This window comes from Carassius auratus, unplaced genomic scaffold (genome assembly GCF_003368295.1).
Source record: "Carassius auratus strain Wakin unplaced genomic scaffold, ASM336829v1 scaf_tig00045801, whole genome shotgun sequence".
NCBI lineage: Eukaryota > Metazoa > Chordata > Actinopteri > Cypriniformes > Cyprinidae > Carassius > Carassius auratus.
Window position 1 is genome coordinate 18,901 of NW_020526934.1, and position 18,994 is coordinate 37,894.

General features: G+C 38.2%; 1 long non-coding RNA gene across 1 annotated transcript; it reads right to left on the reverse strand.

The window, feature by feature from the left end:
• Positions 1 to 11,941: 11,941 nt before the first annotated feature.
• Positions 11,942 to 15,210, reverse strand: LOC113088171 (uncharacterized). The gene is made up of 4 exons (XR_003285863.1): positions 15,085 to 15,210; positions 13,541 to 14,055; positions 12,845 to 13,147; positions 11,942 to 12,613 (listed from the first exon to the last, which is right to left on the reverse strand). It is a non-coding gene; the product is annotated as an uncharacterized LOC113088171 (long non-coding RNA).
• Positions 15,211 to 18,994: the final 3,784 nt, after the last annotated feature.

The following is an 18,994-nucleotide window of genomic DNA, read 5'->3' on the forward strand; positions in this document are numbered from 1 at the left end:
ATTTTAGCTATTAAAGTCTTTAAAAACCTCCACTCAATCTGATCATCAGTCAAAACCTTCGACCGAATCCTCCAAAACTCATCATCATCCATCATTTCAATAAAATCAGAGTTTAAAGTGAGTGAATCTCCCTCCATCACTGATATTTCATCTGTATCACCAAACACACACATAAAGAACAACAGAAACAGGAGTAAACAGATTAATACTGTTCAATATCTTGACAATGGTTTGCTACACTACAGTTACAAATTTAAAACTGAAATAATATAATAAAACAGCTAAAAGAAACAAAATATGAATGAATTGTCATCAAATAACAGGAGAAACCATTTTTTTTAACTCACCATAGACAGTGAAAAGGTAGTCAATCTTTATGTATTTGGTCTGCAGTTTATAACGTCCAGCATGATGAATGCTGACGTTTCTAAAGGTAAGAGATCCAGTTTGTTTGTCCAGCTTCAGTCTGTCTCTGAATCTCCCATCAAGAACATTATCAAATACAATCATGCTGTCTGCCCGTTTATTGACTTCAGCTATTAAAATGTATTCATATCCAGACCACCACAGTCTTGGATCATCTAAAAACCTCCACCGAATCTGTTCATCCTCCATAATTTCAGTAAGACTAGAGTTTACAGTGACCGAATTTTTAATTTTCACTGACACCGACTCGTCTCCTGAATCATCAGACATACAGAACATAAACAGAAAGTTTGGATTATTAATTGTATCTTTGTGCTGATTAAAATACGAAACACATGAAACCAATAATTAACTTACCATAGACAGTGAGAAGGAAACAGTTCCTCACATTGTTGATATCTAGTTCATAAGCTCCAGCATGTTTCATTGTGATGTTTGTGATGGTCAGAGATCCAGTTTGATCGTCCAGCTTCAGTCTGTTTCTGAATCTCCCATCAAGAACATCATCATACACAGTCATTCTGTCGGTCTGTTTATTAATTTCAGCAAGTGAAGTATTTTCATGTCCAAACCCCCACTGAATCTGATCATTATCTTTTATTTCAGTAAGACCAGAGTCCAGAGTGACTAAACTTCCCTTCATCACTGATATTTCATTAGCAAAACCAAGCACACCTGTAGAACAGATTTTGACACAGGTTAAAGCTTCAAAATCACTTGATGTTGGTGTCTGCTGCATGGCTCATCAACTTCTCGGTGAGTACATGCAACAGGAAAGTGCTGCAACTCTCACAGGCTAAAATAAGTCTGGAAAGAGCCAACTGACACTTAGGAGACCAACCCAATTTAGGAGCCAAGCTGGGTGCAGAAGTGGTTGAAGATCATCCTGTAGATGCAACAGTGTAGTTACATCAGTACGGACCTGTGCTAATTATGGATCCTTCTCTCATATAACCAGAGCCAATAATGTTCAATTTAGAGCCAGACATGACTCAGGAAGTAAAGCAGCATAAATGAGGCTGCATGGCAAGCAAACACTAACTAATGTGCTGGTGATCAGCAATCCTGGACTGTGGAGTTTTGTTCTTACTTACATTTCCAGGCAAAGCATTTTGACTATCGCTTGGGTTGTATATACTGTACACTGGAACTCATTCGGACTGGTATAGAGTACGGTGTTATGACTCCATGCTTTTAACAGCCTGTGCTTTCCTAGTTTTATTTTTTTGTCTCATGTGAATATTGATTTTCACTTAAAAAATATATATATATTTTTTAAAACACTCTAATCTCTCACACAGTATAATCTGACCCCATTGTAATTGTTGAACCTTACAATGTGCTGTCATACATGGGCCCACAGTGCACAATAATGATTTTCCCAACAAGGTTTTTGATGCAATAGCCAAGCACAGTCTCGATTATAAAATAAATTATAAGAATAATTATTTTGGTCAATATTGAAATAGCAGTTATTTAACATGTAGGCCTATACATGTTTCTATTTTCGAATTTTCTCCACAGAGAGGAGTACTCGAGCAAGTTAGCCAAGGTTGTTTTTGATGTCCACAGTTGAAGATACAACAAGAAATCTGTCCAAGAGCAAACACCCAGTAGGCAAAAAGACCAATACTAAGACAGAAAAAGTTAAATATCATATATCATATCGTCAATCCTTCCATATAAATCATTGTCATAATTAGTGGAAAGGGCGAATATCAAATTCTTCACTAAGAGCAATAGAAGATAAAGTGTTTAAAGTATAAATCCAATATGCATCACGCTTTGAAAGGAGATTGTTAATATCGCCCCCTCTTCGAGTTTATTTAACTGCTTCAATGACAATATATCGTAGAGTCAAAATCGAATGTCTAAACTTGAAAATGTGTTGTGCTACTGGACTTCTAGGGTCATGATAACTTATTGTATACTGATGTTCAGCAATATGAGTTTTGAATTTTCTACTTGTTTTCCCCACTAAGCCAAATCCACAAGGACAACGAAATATATATTACATTGGCTGTTTTACAAGAAATCATTCCTCGAATCTTAACTATTTTACGAGAAGAGGGATGATTAAAAATGTGTGTTTTATATGTAAAATGAAATTGTTGGCAGCCACCACACTTAAAATTACAGAACGGTATATTACTCAAACAATATGTTGGTTGCAGAACCACCAGATATGCCCCAAACCATCATATTGCTCAAAATAGGAAGTCTCTTGTTGTACACTCAACTTTCACTTTTTACTTTCACGATGAAGTGCTTAGTAAGCTTAGTAATGCACAACATCAAAACCAGCCTCCCCAACACACTCCATCCACTCCAGTTTGCATACCATCCAAACCGCTCTACAGATGATGCAATTTCCCCCACCCTTCATCTGGCTATTACCCACCTAGAGAATAAAGACTCCTATGTCAGAATGCTGTTCATCGACTTCAGCTCAGCATTCCACACAATAATCCCACAACAGCTCATTAATAAACTAATCTTGCAGGGCCTAAATACCTCCCTCTGTTATTCAACCCTGGACTTTCTAACTGGAAGACCTCAGTCAGTATTTGTCGGCCACAACACCTTGAGCAATACCACACTGAGCACAGGTTCTCCACAAGGCTGTGTGCTCAGCCCACTGCTGACCCACGAATGCACTGCCAAGTTCAGCTCCAACCACATCATCAAGTTTGCAGAAGACACAACTCTGGTAGGTCTCATCAGCAACAGTGATGAAATGCACTACAGAGAGGAGTAGCAAAGTTGGCTGAATGGTGTGGCATTAACAACCTATAAGTAAGACATAGGAGGTTGTGATGGACTTCAGGAGAAACTCGGTTGACAACCCACCACTGACCATTGACAGCTTGACTGTGGAAAGAGTCATCAGTACTAAATTCCTTGGGGTGCACATTACAGAGGATCTCACCTGGGCCACCAACACTGTGTCACTCTCAAAGAAGGCACAACAGTGCCTACACTTTCTCATTAGTGAAGATCATCAGTGCCCTTCTCCCCTCCATCCTGGACATTTTCTTTACACGATGCTCCAGCAAAGCCAATAGTATTGAGAAGGACCCCACCCATCACTCCCACAGTCTTCCAGCTCCCACCATCAGGAAAGTGAAAAGTGATGTGACATACAGCCAAGTATGGTGACCCATACTCAGAATTTGTGCTCTGCATTTAACCTATTCAAAGTGCGCGCGCGCACACACACACACGCATACACACACACCCAGAGCAGTTGGCAGCCATTTATGCTGCGGCACTCAGGGAGCAGTTGGGGGTTCAGTGCCTTACTCAAGGGAACCTCAGTCGTGTTACTGCCAGCCCAAGATTTTAACCCACAACCTTAGGCTTAGGAGTCAAACTTTCTAACCACTAGGCCACGACTTCCCCAAGAGGGGAAAGAGTATCAAAGCCCAGACAGCCAGACTGCTCAACAGCTTTTTCCTCCAGGCTGTGAGAACCCTGAACTCAAACCACCCCACCCTCCTTTGATACCCCACACAAACCCCTTACCTCCTGAAATATGGACCATCTCATAGGGATGTTGCCGGTACTAGTATCAGTACCGAACGGTTCCTGGACAAATTCCAAATGGAAGTGATCGTTCTTATCCCCTCGGTGTGGGGACTTTGGTCTGAGCAGAGCACATTGCCATTAAGTAGTCGTTAGGAATGCACTTGGCATTTTACATTTTAAAAAGTTTCAGTTTCATGGTTCAATCCGATCAAGTGTTTACATGCACTCTCAGTCGTATTAGAAGAGGAATAAACCACCCCTTTCAATCCGAAAAAAAATAATTCTGAACAAGCTCAATCTAAACAGCCGTCAATCCGATAAAAAATGTGTTATTTGGTTGCATGTTAATTTAGCCTTCGAGCACTCAATTGAAAATTGACACATATCGTATCAATCACACTTACAGTTTGTGGTTTGGAGATGCTTGTTGGTTAAAAAAGTATTTTAGAAGCCAAGATTAAAGTGAAGATTAGAGAAGCTGTCCTCACGAATGATGAGCACACAACAAAAGGCTTGAATTGTATTGCTGTGGTATTGTGGAAAATTTTTTTTTTAATCATTATCTATCGGCAATGAAACAAAATAAACTTGCTTTCACAGTGCAGAACACAGCATCTTCTTGACACGATGTAAACACACTAACTAAAGAAGTGTTTGTGGGAAGGCAGGGATTATGCAATTGTATTAACTTATGCAATAATATTACAAGTTCACGCATTTTAGTACAGTGAACTCATTGTCATGTTCAAGAAACCAGTTTGAAATGATTCAAGCTCTGTGACATGGTGTTTCATCCGGCTGGAAGTAGCCATCAGAGGATGGGTACATGGTGGTCATAAAGGGATGGACATGGTCAGAAACAATGCTCAGGTAGGCCATGGCATTTAAACGATGCCCAATTGGCACTAAGAGGCCTAAAGTGTGCCAAGAAAACATCTCCCACACCATTACACCACCAGCAGCAGCAGCCTGCACAGTGATAACAAGGCATGATGGATCCATGTTCTCATTCTGTTTACGCCAAATTCTGACTCTACCCTCTGAATGTCTCAACAGAAATCGAGACTCATCAGACCAGGCAACATTTTTACAGTCTTCAACTGTCTTATTTTGGCGAGCTTGTGCAAATTGTAGCCTCTTTTTCCTATTTGTAGTGGAGATGAGTGGTACCCGGTGGGCTCTTCTACTGTTGTAGCCCATCTGCCTCAAGGTTGTGTGTGTTGTGGCTTCACAAATGCTTTGCTGCATGCCTCGGTTGTAACGAGTGGTTATTTCAGCCAAAGTTGCTCTTCTATCAGCTTGAATCAGTCGGCCCGTTCTCCTCTGACCTCTAACAAGGCATTTTCACCCACAGGACTGCCGCATACTGGATGTTTTTCCCTTTTCACACCATTCTTTGTAAACCCTAGAAATTGTTGTGCATGAAAATCCCAGTGACTGAGCAGATTGTGAAATATTCAGACTGGCCTGTCTGGCACCAACAACCTTGCCACGCTCAAAATTACTTAAATCACCTTTCTTTCCCATTCTGACATTCAGTTTGGAGTTCAGGAGATAGTCTTGACCAGGACCACACCCCTTAATGCATTGAAGCAACTGCCATGTGATTGGTTGATTAGATAATTACATTAATGAGAAATTGAACAGGTGTTCCTAATAATCCTTTAGGTGAGTGTATAATGACTCGTTAAGAGTTGACTTTTTCGAGACAATAGAGAGTTGTTTTAATTAAAAACTTAGAACGACTGTTTACATTGAAGGCTAGCTATTTTCCAATCTGCTAAAAATATATTTAATGTTAATCATGAGAAAAACACTATTCCCTCCCTTCACTATATCACAGTAACATCAAGGACTCGGTATGATTTCAGAAACAACACATTCCAGCACCAGATCACCATCAAACAAACAAAATTAATACTTTCCTATTCAACCAGTTTCATAATTTTACCTGCATTATCTAGTTTTCATAATCATTCAAATCCATAATCTAAATCAAAAATCAATTACAATTAATCGCACAGCCAAGAGAAATGTCATAAAGTGAATGGTCTGCTTAGAGCACACACCTAATGTTTTAAGCTGTGTAGATAGCAGGCAACAGTCAAAACTGTTACATACATATGACATGCTTAATGCTTAATGCTTAATTGAGCAGCAGAAAAAAACAAAGTGCACTGAATTCAGTTCTCTACATGTGGCCAAATACCCACAAAATGATGTCAAAATTCCACTCTTGGTGAGTATTCATACCTGAATTAAAAATAATGTATTACATAGTACCATAACAGAAACAACTGAAATCATAAAAACACATTTAAACTCACCAATTAGATGCCACAAACACAAACAGAACCAAAATTGGTGAAACATCTTCAAAGGTTTCAGTCTATAAATACCAATAGACAAACTCTTCAAAGAAATGACTGACACGCTGATGTGGAGCTCCTCTGTGGTGAAATGAAGTGACCAACATCTAAAATAACTACAAGTGTTAATACACGTGATCATCCAGCCAGAGTTCAGCAACATTTTCGGCATGACGTGCCATTTTTTATTTTTGTGGTTAACCATTGTACCAATACTGCCCAGCCCATTTTTAAAGACACCATAAAACAGAAGTAGTGACCGAGTCCTCCATCAGATTAAGTCATTTTTATATATATATATAAAAAAACAATAGTTTGCGATGGCCTAAGAGTAATGTTGTGGTTATATTCTAATATCTTTTTTATTTTTAAGGGTAGTGTACTCCCCCATGGCTTGCGTCAGCACTAGTCGATGCATTGATTACTCTAAAGTGAAGCATCAGCTTCAGTTTTTCCCTCAGAGTTTACCCCTCACGCCACTAGCTCCGCCCTTGTACCATAGCTCGTGATTGGAAGAGAAAGTCGTTTTGAGGGGGAGGTTAACTTTTTGATTAAAGATTACTATGGCACATGAATATATATATATATATATAAAAAATAAATAAAGTTATGTAGTTTACATCACTGGATATAGCTGTCGTCATTTAACATTTCATTCATAAAACAGTTGACCAATCTTAAATGATTTGCAGCTACATCTTTCCTTTCTCTCTTTCATGTAAACTTTAAAAAATGTAATAATACAAGTATTTATAGCTCCTAACAGGCTGTGACTATGAGAAATGATTACCTCAACATGTACGTCATAATGCAGTTTTCTTTATTGCTCAAGTGCCAGTGAATATCCCTCTGCGTGCCACTGTTGGTAACATGTGCAGTAGGTTGCAGACCCCTGATCTAGCAGTTTCTTTCACACTTCACACTTTGAGCTCCAGTAGGCCTCAGCTTCCTGTAGATCAATTACATCATTTTCAACAGAAAGAGACTGAACCATAACGTGTTAAAAGTGTTTTAAAGAAACGGTTTCCTTTTGTCATGAGATCCTGAGTGTCTTTAGCTCATTAATAATAATATTTTGAGATTATAGCCTTTATTGCTCATGCAAATGGCCTGGACTGAGAGCACTGGGAGAAGTTGTCAGGGCCAAAAAAAAAAAAAGAAAAGTTATGCATGGTTAGAAAAACTAAAAAACTTAAATCACTTGAATAAGGCAATAAAACACATATCAAGAATATGATATTTATTAACAGACTGAACAGGAACAACCTTTTATCTTAACATCAGCTCACAAACCCAACTGACATTCCTTTGGGTGGCGCTGTAGCTCTCTTATTTAATATTTTTGTAATAGGGTTAACTCGCGGGGACGGTATGCTTGGAAAAATATTTGACATTTGAAATTAATTTGTTATTCTCTAAACATTTTGACTTCATTCACTAAATATTTTTACTTTATTGTCGAAACATTTAGACTTTATTCTCATAATATTTTGACTTTATTCTTGTAGTATTTTGAGTTTATTCTCGCAATTTCTATTTTATTCTTGAAATATTATGACTTTAATCCCCTAATCTTAGATTTAAAAAATAAATAAAAATAACGTGGCACTAAAATGCCGTCGTACTCTACATTTACTCCTCTTTTGGAAAGTCTTGGTATCTTGGATTTTTTTGTTTTTTGCTGTTTGAATGTAGTTACATTATTCAGTACAATTTATGTACAAGTTATGTGTATGTGATTTGCTTCAGAACATCTCAGAGTTACAAAAATAACAATTTAATAGTAACAAAAAGTAAAAATTATGTTTCATCAGTGTAAGCTTAATAATAATTTTAATATTTACGTATAATGTTAAATATTATGTGTAACTATGTTTGTTGTGCAGGAAGGAAGACGGCAGGGTCGGCTGTTACTACTGACTGCTTTTATTCTAAACAAAAATGGTGCAAAATGGACCATCCGGAGCCATCCGGCTTGCAGCCAACTCCCCCCATTCCGGGAGAGGAAATCAGCCACAGCCATCTGAACACCCGGCCTGTGGACCACCTTGAACTTAAAAGGCTGTAAAGCTAGATACCAATGAGGAATCCGTGTGTTGGTATCCTTCATGCGATGGAGCCACAGTAGGGGAGCGTGGTCCGAACAGAGGGTGAATTCCCGTCCCAGGAGATAATAGCGGAGGGTGAGGATGGCCCACCTGATGGCCAAACACTCTTTCTCCACGGTGCTGTACTTAGTCTCTCTCTTAGAGAGCTTGTGACTAATGTACAGCACCGGCCGTTCCTCCCCCTCTATCTCCTGGGCCAGGACAGCACCCAATCCCCTGTCTGACGCATCTGTCTGCAACAAAAAAGGGAGAGAGAAATCAGGACAGTGAAGCAATGGCCCGCAACATAGAGCCTTCACCTGGGTAAACGCCTGCTGGCACGGCTCCGTCCACTGAACCGTATCTGGTGTTTCCTTTTTAGTGAGATCAGTCAAGGGGCTGGTGAGGTCCGAATAATTATGCACAAACCTTCTATAATATCCCGCCCGCCCCAAGAACTGTCTCACCTCCTTTTTGGTCTTGTTACGTGGACAGGTCACAACTGCTGCAGTCTTATCAATTTGGGGACGCACCTGCCCATGTCCCAAGTGAAAACCCAGATACTTTACCTCCACGCGCCCAATCGCACACTTCTTCGGGTTGGCCATGAGCCCAGCCCCTCTCAGCGACCTCAGTACTGCCCTCACATACTGCATATGCTGCTGCAAGTCATTACTTAATATAATGATATCATCTAGATAAGCAGCAGCATATGCACCATGGGGCTGCAACACCCTGTCCATCAGTCGCTGAAAAGTAGCTGGCGCGCCGAACAGCTCGAATGGGAGTGTAACAAATTTGTGTAATCCAAACGGCGTCGTGGAAGCGTTTTTTTTTTCTCTGGATAATGGAGACAAGGGGATCTGCCAATAACCCTTTGTTAAGTCCAATTTCGTCAACCCATGGCATTTGATATGCGTCGAATTTCGATACGGCATTCACCTTGTGAAAATCACACAGAACCGCACTGAGTCATCCGTCTTAGGAACCAAAACTATTGGGCTCACCCAGTTACTGTTGGATTCTTCTATTACCTCCATTTCAAGCATCGCACCTAATTCTTCCTGAACTACTTTTGTCTTGTTTTCAGGCAAGTGATATGGCCGGCTGCGAACCACCATGCCCGGCTCCGTCTCGATATGGTGCTGAATGAGATTTATACGGCCAGGTAGGAGAGGTAGGTACAGGTAGGACAGAAAACACGTCAGCAAGCTCCGCCTGTAATGTAGTCAAATCAATGACCTGGGAGGGCGAGAGATACTCACAAGTATTTGGTACCACCCAGCCTGACCAGGAATAGCCTGCGGGACATCCGGGACCCGGATCATCGTCCCAACCTCCATAACGGGACACCTGTCCATAAAATGGTCCGGATCCCCGCAATGACAGCAGGCCGGCCCAGACCTTCCCGCCGCAGCAAGTGGGTTAAGCGGTTGGCGTGGAGAGAGTGGGGAAACAGGGCGGATGGGACCTGGGTAAAGGGACAGGTTGAGAGAGAGAAGGAGAAGAAAAAGAAGGAGAGAGAGAAGCTGATGGAAGAGGTTCGCTGACCCCGGGGCATGCCACCATATGGTCCTCGGCGAGATCAATAGCCGACTCCAGCAACGTGGGGTGGTGGCACTGGACCCACTTGGAAGTTCTTCTTGGTAGCCAAGTGACAAACTGCTCCAGCACCAAACGATTGATTATCTTCTCCACATCGCTTCCGTCGGCCAGCAACCATTTGTGGCAAGAGTCCCGGAGCTGTTGGGCCATAACGAAGTGTTGGACGGACTCGCCTAGCTCCAGGGAGCGTCGACCTGCTGGATGATGGCCCTCTTCAGGTGATCAAAAATCAGGAGGTGCTGCACCGGAAGCTGCTGTGCCGCTACCTGGGACTCCCTGGAGAGCAGCGGGACCAGACGCATCGGCCACTGGTCCCGCGGCCAGTCCTGTACCTTGGCCGACTTCTCAAACAAATCCAGGAATGTCTCCTTGAAACCGCCTCTCCAGATCGTGACGTAAGTCCAGCAGGGCCTGGTGTTGTTCATGTTGCATGACCGCGAGGGATGTAATCAGCTCCGCAAATGTTTCAGTGGAGGCCACAGGCACAGGCACGCTCCATCTTCCTTCCTGGGTTTCGGCACCAGTGTAACAATGTTCGTTGTGTAGGAAGGAAGATGGCAGGGTCGGCTGTTACTACTGACTGCTTTTATTCCAAAAAAAAAAATGGTGCAAAACGGGCACGGAAAAATAATCAACAACAAAACTTCCATGGTCCAGGAGTGTAGCAGCCAGCAGTCTTTCTCTCTCCTCCCCCGCTCCTGTTTCTCCTGGTGTTTTATACTCTCCATGTCAATTACTGCAACAAGAGACAGGTGTTCATTATTTGCGCTTAACCCACTCACTCACCACGCGTCTCCTGACGCTCTCCCCCACTGCAGGGTTCACTAAACCACGTCCCCTCTGCCACATTCCGTTTTTATATTGACTAAATGAATAATGAATAAAACTTTATATTGTCACGATGCTGATCAGCAGATTGTTGTTGTTTTTTGTTTTGACAGTTCACCATGTGCTCGTTGTCTTCGTGGTTCCCTCCCCATCATTATCTTATTTACTACTTCAGCTGCCATCACACCTGTGACTTGTTTATTCCAAAATTCCCTCTCTTTTTATGTTCCCCTCATGTGTAGTCTTTTGTCTGACTGTTGTGAACATGCTACACTTCGTTCGTGACCTCCTCCCAGTCTTGTCGTGTTTTGTCTTGATGTGTATTCATAAGCTCAAAGTGCAGTTTAGTGTTTTCAGTTTGTCTTCTCTTCTGCTTGCTCTCAGCCTCTCGTTTCACCAGACTTCTGTTCCGTAGTTCCTGCCCTGACATTACCAGTTCTGTGTTTAGTGGCTTCTCCACTTTTGCCCCTCCTTGGCATGCTCTATAAGGAATGCTATGACGTTGCATCAGTTCCGATGCTTGGACTCTGCGAGCTGTTCTCACTCCACTCTGACATTGAATAGTTTCCTCTTATTGTGAGATGCTTAGTTGTTTGGCTCTGCTCTCTCCTGTAATTGTCTTCAGGTCATTTGTTCTTCACTTCTTATCAAATGTCTCAATTGTTTCTTCTCTCAGACTGATTTTGGAGTTTCTCTAATGGCCTTTGGGGCAGGAATGGATCGAAAGTCTACTTTAAAGATAATGATATTAGCATCTTCACCAGTGAACGATATTTTCTATTCATTCTAAGTGCACACGCGTCTGCTGCTTTAAATTCTAGAACAGTACCTGAAGCACCTTAAGCTATAAAATCTAATTTTTTACAATTTGTAATGTTTTAGCTGTATATGTGATTTGCTTCAGAAAGTCTTGCAGAGTTACAAAAATAACAATTGAATAGTAATAAAAATAAAGTGACATTTCGTCTGTATAAGCGTAATAATAATGTTAACATTTATGTATAATTAAATGCTTTAATAATGCAATACTTTATATGTACTGCTTACCTTAGTATTCCTCCAGGAGGTGCTCGACAACTGTAATAAAATATGGAGAACCTCAGAGCGAGAACACTTTATTGGTAAAGGCAAGCAAATACAGATGACAAATGGACAGAAAAGTGAGATCTGTGTGTCTAATAAGACAGACATATAAACAAAGCCTTCAAACTGAAAGTGTACAATAATAACACTGCAAGAGAGGAACATTTGAAATCAAATATGAAAAATTACTGAATGCGAGAATCTTTGGTAATCTTCAGTATTGACCATGACAAACACTTGCATTTGACACTTGAGCATATATGAGAATTTGAAAATTAACCACATCGATATCAGAGGAATAATCTAAGAAATAACATCATCCTTTATGTTTCTGATATGTGAATATGTGCTTGCTCTTGTTCAGCTCTTCTGAATCTGCTGTCTACTCTCCATAGACAGAAACTCTGAAAGCTTTTAATAACAGTTTTTGTCCAAAACTAAATTGTATATAATTTCCAGCATCTTCAGTTGTGATGTTTGTGATGGTCAGAGATCCAGTTTGTTTGTCCAGCTTCAGTCTGTTTCTGAATCTCCCATCAAGAACATCATCATATACAGTGATAGACTCAGAAAAAAAGTTTACATAATTGATTATAAATTCATTCATATACCTCCACGCAACTAAAAAAGCTTCTGTAAGACCAGAGTTAAGAGTGAGTGAATCTCCCTCCTTCACTGATATTTCATCTGTATCAAACAAACACACACATGGAGAACAAACAGAAAAGGGGTTGTGACAGAGTAATGCAATTTAAATCCTTCATGTTTGTTTACTTTAGTAATTAGTTTGAAATGTAATCTCCAAAAGAATAATAATATAAAATAACAGAACAGACAGAAAAAAGCAAAACAGTGTGTGGAATAATATAATATCTGGTGATGAAAAAATAAAACAAGTGGAACAAATATTTAACTCACCATAGACAGCGAGAAGGAACATCTTTTTCTCATTGTTAATCTGTAGTAGACAAATTCCAGCATCTTCAGTTGTGGTGTTTGTGATGGTCAGAGATCCAGTTTGATTGTTCAGCTTCAGTCTGTTTCTGAATCTCCCATCAAGAACATCTTCATATACAGTCATGCTGTCGGTCTGTTTATTGATTTCAGCTAGTAAAGTGTTTTCAGTATATCCAAACCTCCACTGAATCACATCATCATCCTTCATTTCAGTAAGCCCAGAGTTTATAGTGAGTGAATCTCCCATCTTCACTGATATTTCATCTACATTATCAAAAACACACAGAGAACAAACAGAAACAGGGTTCATCACAGATTCAGAGTCTTATCTGATGGTTTACTGAAGTAAAGATTAATTATATAAAAGAACAGAAATGGTGTTTGTATTAATAAACTTACAGAATTGCTGATTCTGTAAGTATCGATCATTGACCCAACAACTGAATCCAACAGTAGTCTTTTACTTGAGCTACAGCAAAGTTCACTTAATTTGTATTAATTTAGCTTCAATTTGACTTCAGTTTTGATAATCTGACACCAATTCCAAATGACTTCGAAACACAGAATTATATCATTCATTTAAATTGAGATATTTGATTATTCAACTATTCCCTTAATCTTTGATTATTAGTTTATTTATATGCACAGATGATGCACCATATGCTCCGTTCATTCACGGTCCTCCAGTTTGAAGGATTCAAATGATTTTTTGTGTCCCTTATTGGTGATCTCTTCTCAGGATTTGTAGCATTGTTCTTTTGTTGCATGGTATCTGTTTTTGTGGACAATCTTCTGTTCAGTTTTATGAGGAATTTTGGTCTTACAATTAAAATATAGAACTTAATTTAACTCACCAATGATAATAAGATAGAAACTCTTCCTTTCCCACCCTTTTCTCTCCAGTTTATAATCTCCAAAATGTTCATATCTGGTGTTTGTGATGGTCAGAGATCCAGTTTTTTTGTTCAGCTTCAGTCTGTCTATGAATCTCCCATCAAGAACATCATCATATACAGTCATGCATTCGACCCGTTTAATGATTTTAGCCAATAATGTGTTTTCATTTTCCAACCTCCACTGTATCTCCTCATCATTCTTCATTTCAGTAAGACCAGAGTTCAGAGTGACTGAATCTCCTGGTTTCACTATCTTCATTTCCTGACCAAACACATCTGCAGAACAAGAATGTATCACATATTAACATTTTAAAATCACTTGATGTTGATTTGATCACTACAATACTTTTAAACTTTGAATTTGAAGTTAATAATATTCTGCTGCAAAAGACAAAATATAGTAAATTAAAAAAATTATTCACACACATTTATATTTCCTTAAATGTTGATGTTTAATTCAATTTTTAATCCAACTGTTTAATCCAACTTGCAGAGATGAAAAAAACAAAAAAACAAAAAAAACAACGATCACTCCCCTCCAGCAGGGGCGTAGCACCAAACCATCTTGCTGGGCCACCATACCAAATACCATAGTGATGGGTGGGATATTTAAAAAAAAGGCGGTAACCAAACGATTGATGGACCCCATGGACCCCATTGACTTCCATAGTAGCAAAAAAAAAAAAAAAAAATACTATGGAAGTCAATCTGATCTGCGAATCTGCAGCCTCCGGTTGTGCAGGAACATACTATTGGCAGCAGAACCACCTGAACTGCGGGTCGTACCATTTACATTGATTCGAGAAGGGTGGTGGGGCCCTGCACAGCATGAAAATGACCTTTCAAACCAGTGCCTAACTACAAGTTTAGTTTTGCACATGAACTTTTTTATTTGTACATAAATGCTATACAAATGTTAGTGCATGTATATGAATGTATAGAAAACTGACTTCTACGCCCCCCTCCTTCCTCGGGCCCTCGGTACACTTTACCCCCCCAGTCCGACGCCCCTGCCCTCCAGACATTACTTTTTGCCACCACTGTAATTTAAGATGCTTTTAATCTTAAATGTCACACATTTAATGTTTAATGTCACAAGTAATGCTGTTGGGTATTTTAATTGAGTTTGAGTAACTGAGTTCACACGTCAATTGATTTTAAAGTAAAAAAAAAAAAAAAAGGATTTCAATGTGAGATTAACAATGAATGTGAATATAAATCATCTCTGACTAATCTAACCACTAATTTATTATATGTTACCAGAACAGAAGCAACTGAAGCCATAAAAACCCATTTCAAACTCACCATCCAGACGCCAGAAACACAAACAGAACAAAACTAATTTGATTGCCATTTCCCTCATCAGTTCACTGAAAAGCTGACAATATTATCCTTTTGAATGTCTTAAATGTGAGTGAACTGTGATATTTATCTGGTTTTGTGCGAATCCTCCCATAACCTTCATCTCAGTTTACTTTCAGATGTCCATCCTCTTTTACATCACAGAAAATAAACAAAGTTTTGCTGATCTTGTGTTTTCAAACTCAAAAGGAACAGGCAAAGTTCAGACGATCAGCAAACAGCTTGTCTGAAGTAATTTAAGTCAAAGTTTGAATCAAAACCAGTGTTAAATGAGCAAAAACAAATAGTCTTGGTAATGTGTCTCCATCCACACCAGCGTTTTTAAGTGTTTTACAAAAGTCTGAAAATAATTAAATTATCTTACTCTGCAGGTATACAACATAATAAATAACGGAGGTTCTCCCTCGTGGGCCTCATGAGGGTTTGGTCATTCAGGGCACTATCAGGATTTTCTGTGGGCAACCCACTGTTGGCTAGCCCACAAAAAAACAAAAACAAAAACAAAAAAAACATCTACATGCAAATGTTGCACTAAAACATAAAAAAAAAAAAAAAAGATTTCTGTGATAATGACAGAAAAATTAAAATAATACATTTTCCATAACAAAAATATAATGTCTATGTACTATATATATGTATGTACTGTATGTATATAAATACACACACACACACGAATGTTTATATTTAAGAAAAATATGTTATGTTTTTATATTTTATTATTAATATATATTATATAAGTAAATGTTATTTAAATGTATTTGTAAATGTATTTATATATACAGTACACTGTTAAAATTTTTTTGTATTTGTACAGGAAACTCCTGGCAACTAATTGCCGTGAATTTACAGCAAACAATATACAAGTAATATACTGTTGATTTAATACAATAAAATTCTGTGTTTATACAGCAGTGTTGCTGTGATTACAGTAGCATTAATACAATAAAATGTTGTATTTTGTATTGTTGTCGTTCAATCCTTAACAGTGGTGACAATCCCCAAAAAAAAAAGAAAAAAAAATTGCAGCAATGCATGCTGGGAGCCATGAACATGTTTTGTATGCTGGCATGAAACATGTCACCATCGTTGTGTTTAATACACCAAATGTTGATGTCTGTGAATGTATAAATAATCTAAAACATGTTTTTAACAAAAAGCAAAAGCGATATTTATTCACTGTTAAACACCAGTGTACGAACCACAACAGTGTTTCAAATTATTTATTTTTATATCAGTTGGGTTATTTAAACCCTTTTAGTGCAGTCAGTTGGTTGTTATTATTAAAACAGACTTGTTGATCTGCTTTACATATGCAGAAATGTTTTCTGAAAACAACTGCAACTGCAGAAAAAAGTATTGTAGCAAAAGTTGAGGGTCTAGAGCACAACTGAAGCAAACCCTGATCTCTATGATGGTGATCTCAAAAAACATTTTAATTAAGACATCAACATCTTAACCTCTGTGAATTCTCAATAAGAATTTCTGTAGATGCATGACAGAAATAAAATCATTCTGGTTAGTATTACTACAAGTGAAGCTGGTAATGCTGTTTGTGGAGTTGTTTATTCAGATCTTGAGAGATTTAAAGTCTTGTATCTTCAGTTCACCTAAGACTGGGGCTGAAGAAAGTTGTAGTTTGTGTTCTTATTTCTCTTTCTTTCTTGCTTGATCACAGCAGGTGTTTGAATGACTGACCTTAAAATAACACTATACTAATATGGAAACTGGACCTTTTTATGTTCTTGGAATGTTACAAATCAACGTTCCTAGAATGTTGAATTTTTAAATCAAAATTAAGTTAAAAGAATGTTTGAGAAACATCATACCCCTTAAGTTTTTTTTAACGTTAAGAAAACTGGACTTTTTATGTTAGAAAGAATATTAAAGTACCAGTTTTAATGCTATCCCACAATGCTTTGTGGTGTCTGTAAAATAATGCTTCTACAGTGTAGTTACAATAATATTACAGGAATGTCCATCAATTTCCCATCATGCATTTGCATTTACAATAAAAACCATGAATACAGTGTATTGTTGTAAAATATATTGTAAAATTACATCAATTGCTAACAGTGTACATAAATATACGCATATGTAAAAAAAAAAACTTTATTTTGGATGTTATTAATGGTGATTAATCGTCTGACAACACTAATATATATATATATTCATGCGGTCAGGCAATTAATTTGCTTTAATCGCATCCAAAATAAAGGTTTTTGTAAAAAAAAAAAAAAAAAAAAAAAAAAAAATATATATATATATATATATATATATATATATATGTGTGTGTTTACTGTGTATTGTGTATATATAAACATACAAACATGTAGTATTTATTTCTATAAACTGTATTATATTGAAAATATTTACATGCACATACATTTATATATTTATAATCTTATATTTTATATTATATAAAAATATTTAATATAGAAACAAAAAAGATTACTTACAAATGAGGACAATGGAAGCAATCTAAATCAACAAAAGAGCAGTGACTCAGCTGCTCGGATTGAGTTGGGCAGGTCATTCCACCATGAGGGAACCAGTGGCGAAGTTACGGATGGGCCGGCCCAGTGAGAAGCTGGTAATTTTCCAGATGAAATATAATACATTATAAATGTATGGTTTCACTATAATTTATAGTTTCACTATAACTTCATATATTTGGTTTAAAATATATTTAACCTGAGCTTTCAAGTTCATTTACTGGACTTTTTTTTTTCAAAATTTTCCTCTTATATAGGTGCTTACCATACAAAATATTTATTGATTGGCCAGTTTCTGTTGGTCCCACCCACAATTATGTTAACGCATTGAGGACGTGCATGTTTGAAAATAGTGTAATTTGAAAGTTGTATTTGAAAATAGTAAAAACAAACCTCATTCAATATGTAAAAACTTATATATTGGATTTCTCAAAGAAATGTAAGTCTTAGTGCTGAATCCAGACCGCTATCCTGACAGTTTATCCTACCCATCCTTTTTCTGATGCTAAAAAACATTTAATGTACCTGCATTACTGTAATGGTAGGTATAGATTTAGGGTGCATGTCTGTATCCCTTCTAGCTACAACCACGAATATAACGCATAATAACTGTATATGCATTACTATAAGAGTAGGTTTAGGGTTGTGGTAGGTGTAGACGTTAATAAACCACAAATTTAGTGTAGCATGTTCATTCCGATTCATCCGGAACTTTAGTCTGATTGCTGCACACTTAAGGGGTGGTCACACTGCACTCTTCATTCCATTGACTTCCATTCATACGCATGTAAATGCATCAGACCGGAAACGCAGGCTCACGCGAAAAATTTTGCATTTCGCTGCGTTTGAAAGTTCAAGTTTGGTGAACTCTGACCTGCGAATTCTCATCACATGAAGTCGTGTGACCAGTACATGATCGATACGTCACTGCGTGACCTCTCTGTACAGAAATTAAAAAATGAAGGAAGTGCTAATTTTAGCCGTAGCGCAGCGTCCTATTTTATAAAATACATATTTAAAAGCTAATTAAAAAAAAGAAGCTGCATTAGGGCTGGGCGATATATCGAAAGATATGATCATGCGCATCTAATCAGGAAAGCTGCTTCCGTGATCACCGCTAAAATCTCCATCACCTGCTTATAATTGGAGTGGCATTTAATAGACAGCAGAGGTGGGACTTTCAATTCACAAGCAAGTCTTCAAGTCATATCCAAATCCTCAAAGGGTTAACGTTAATGAGATAATTAAGTGACTAATTAAATGATGATTGTACATTAATGATGAACACCTGCTGTACGGTGTACATTTTAGGACATCCTCAGACCTCAGTCATCAAATGAAAAGGCGTCATGCCTCAGACT